Below are 3,633 nucleotides of genomic sequence, written 5' to 3' on the forward strand. Positions count from 1 at the left end.
TTTCCGCACCTGCTTCACATAGACGTCCAGTGACGGCCAAGTCATGGTTGTGAACAGATTGTTCGAAAGGTTGTTCGGTTATCCCCTACGGGGATAACCTTGGCAAAAGGGGAAGTCACAGAAAGAGGAAGAGGTGGTTATCGCCTTAGGCGATAACCTTGGCCAAACAAAAATTTTGTAGTACAATATGAAAAAAAAGCCAAACCATAGATTCAGTCGAAATAGTGTAGAAACAGCTTTCTGAATCATGGTTTTAATAAATTTATTGTGTGTTCAAGACGTAGTAAAAATAATCAACACTTGAATATTTGTATCAAAATATTCAAGGGTTTCACTAATCTTCGAAATCCGTGTCGCTTTTCAGTTCGAGACGTTGTTTCTTATTTTTGGGTGCTGCAACTTCTTCAATCAAAGACACGGCATACTGTACAAAAGTAAGATGACTTTAATTAGAAATAAAACTAGTTTTTTTAATTAGATCACAAAAACAAACCTCTGAGATTGGCCAACGAAAACCAAAACGTATTCTGCCAGAACATTTCCAAGCTACTTTTTGAGTGACTGGGTCCGTAAATTGATATGTATAGTGGATAGGTAACAATTTCTTCGTCAAGAATGCCATCAATTATTAAACGACGAATAAAGGACTTTATATCGCGTTGTTTCCATTCTATCAGATTAGAAAAATAAAAATAAAATGGTAAATTTTTGTTATAAAATTTACCGTTTCGGAAAGATTTCTCCTTTTTTGCCGTCGAGAAAAGTTTTACCAATTTTGTAAATGTAAAAGATTCGTTTGGGTTGTTTTCGATTAGAGCACGGATACACTCAACTTCTTTGGAAACAATTTAGTCACATGAATAAACTAATATGACTCACACAGTTAATTAATGGTATGCATACATTGCTGTAGAAATCATCGAAGTTTTCGGAAATTATTTCGCTTAGAAGTAAAGTTGCCTTTTGCCGTAAATGTTCTTCTATTTCAGTGTTGCGGATGGATGCCCAAAGGTATACTGCTCTTGATCCTACAGGAAAACCACCAATTTGTATCTGCAATCATATAAAAAATAAAAAATTCAACAAATATTTTAAAAAAAAATATGTGTAGACAAACGTATTAAAAAAGTACTAACCTTGGCCGCGCTACGGATAGAGTTGTTAGTATTAAACAGTGCGCTAAGCAGACGTAAGAAATGCTGCTGCTGATTCCGCTCGTATTGTGCCATGATAAGATTTCTTACCGAGAAACGGTAAGAAGTTCCAATGTGAACAGCGTGGTGAAGCACGGTGTTACCTTTGCAATCTTGAACGTTGATATCCCAAGGGAGGCTTTAAAATTTCTTTCCTTGACGGCTGTGATGAGCGGCGTTTCTCCGTCCAAATTTGGTGCGTTAACGACGTCTCGAGGGTAATTTTGAAGCGGTTCATATTCCCCATACCCTCGAGCGGCTGCATGAAGGACATTGTCGCCGCTGAGTGGGTTCATCTGAAAATATAGCGTAGTTTAAAACGATCGTCAGCTCTTCTCCTCTATAAAATAAATGATCATGCGTAATCAAAATCGTTCCGGGGTCGTAAGGGGTGGTTCTGTGGGTGTCCTGTTTCGGCTTATTATACGGTACTCTCGGCAAGCTGGTTTTGTCCCAGGGATGCTTCTTGAAGCTTTATAGCAAAATTGGTGACATTCTCTTGGTTGGTGTTGTATACATAACCGAGTGAAGGAAATAAAGGCATAGAGGACAATTGACAAAAGAAAAATTACTGATACGGTAAGGAATAACCTTTTTAATGTAAATGTCCAACTACTTAAGTTCCAAAATTGAAATTCTGAACGAGTGTTTAGACACAGGACAAGGACATGCGAGGAAAGGGAGTCTGCATTTTCTTCGTGTATTATTCGCGTGATCAATTCATTCAGTACATTTAACTGTTCGAATTCGACCTTGATCTCGAATTCTTTATGCTGCCTGAAAATGTACTTTTACTTGTTATTGAATTACGTAAATTTGGAAGTTAACTTCAATGTTGTCAAATGATACGTTGGATATAGCTGGCCTCACTCGCGTTTTTCGATATTCCAGCTATATGATAGTCCATTTAAATTTGTGATGCCACCCTTCCAAAAACATTCTTGAAAAGGATGGAGTGATCTCTTCCTATGGTATAGTTGTTGTCCGCAGGTTCGTAGCCGCATTTAGTTTGCTTTGCTGACACGGTTATAATAAGGGTTGCGAATTTTTGCACGATCAGATGTTTTCCATTTGGTTTGATTCGGTGACATTCTGGCAGATTTTTTGCCATTGCCGCAAGGAGTCCATTTGATTCTGCAAGCATGAGGGGTTTAAATAGTCGCAACTGTAGGTTGCCACAATATGCAGCTTTTCCAGTTGGTTGTCTCTTGATACTGCTTTATCTTCAATGAATTTGTGGTGCTGGGCACGTTCTCAAATTTTAAACAAGTTTCCATTGCGGGATTGTATCAAGCATTTATCTACATTCTTTTGTTGATACAGTTTGAATATTTAAAGCTGTATTGGTATCAAATCCACCGAAAAAGAATCCAGTGACTTTTTTTCTTTTAACCAAGCCATGCAAAGGTTTCCCGACCAAGTCGAAAGATAAGGCTCTTCTGTAATGAAAAATTCGTACTTGGTGGGTACTGCTGTTTCAATACTGGCATTGCAATACGAAGGCTGCTGTATGTCCATCAATCCCACTATTTCTGCTTAGCTGCAATTACAGACCGTCATTTTGAGAGCCGATCCCACTTGGAGGGATCCCATTAAGAATAAAACGAAAAAGCTCCACCTGAAAAATATGTTGGCTATTTAAACTAGGTGTTTCTATCGGTTTGCTACTGTGATTTTATATTTATTTTCTTGACAAGTCATAATCTCGTTGTTTTAAAGGGAGTGTTATTGTTCATCGCAATTGCCTCTGTGACTGTTGAAGTGGTCTTTCCTCACTTTTGCTTCTACGTTCTTTTGGAATTAAATTATCAGCTATTTGGCTTTGAATTTCCTGTTCAAGATGTCCTTGCTCTTCAACTGCTGCCTCATTGCTGACAACTGGTTCAACATGGTCACCCGGTTCTATGCCAGCAACTGGTGAATTCTCAATAAATGATTTATTACTGTCAATAGGGTGGTTCACAATTAAACCAATCGGTTGATCTTGATTGGGATCGTCCTTGGGAGCTGGAAATAATTTAATTCGATAAGCAGGAGTGACGTATGTTTTTCCGGTACTAATATTTGCTAACTTGAAATTGAGGTTGCCTTTTTGTTCAATTATGCGATATGGCCCTTCCCACCGCATATTGAATTTTCCATGCTTTTAGCAAAACTGTATCTCCAATTATTAATTGACTTCTTGCGCTTTCTTATCATAAAACTTTTTCTGATTTTCCTGTGCGATCTCTAAATTTTTTTTTGCAAACTGCTTAGCTTCGTGCCAAATTTTAGCGAAAATATTGTTCGGATCTGAAAGGATAAGTAAACGAGGCGCTGGTAAAACTTCGTTAGGTTCCCTAGCCTCAAATCCTTTTAAAAGTTAAAATGGGTTATAACCTGTACTTGAGTGAACTGACGTGTTGTAAGCAAAAGTAGCAAATTTCAAATAACTATCCCA

This window comes from Daphnia pulex, chromosome 5 (assembly GCF_021134715.1).
Source record: "Daphnia pulex isolate KAP4 chromosome 5, ASM2113471v1".
NCBI lineage: Eukaryota > Metazoa > Arthropoda > Branchiopoda > Diplostraca > Daphniidae > Daphnia > Daphnia pulex.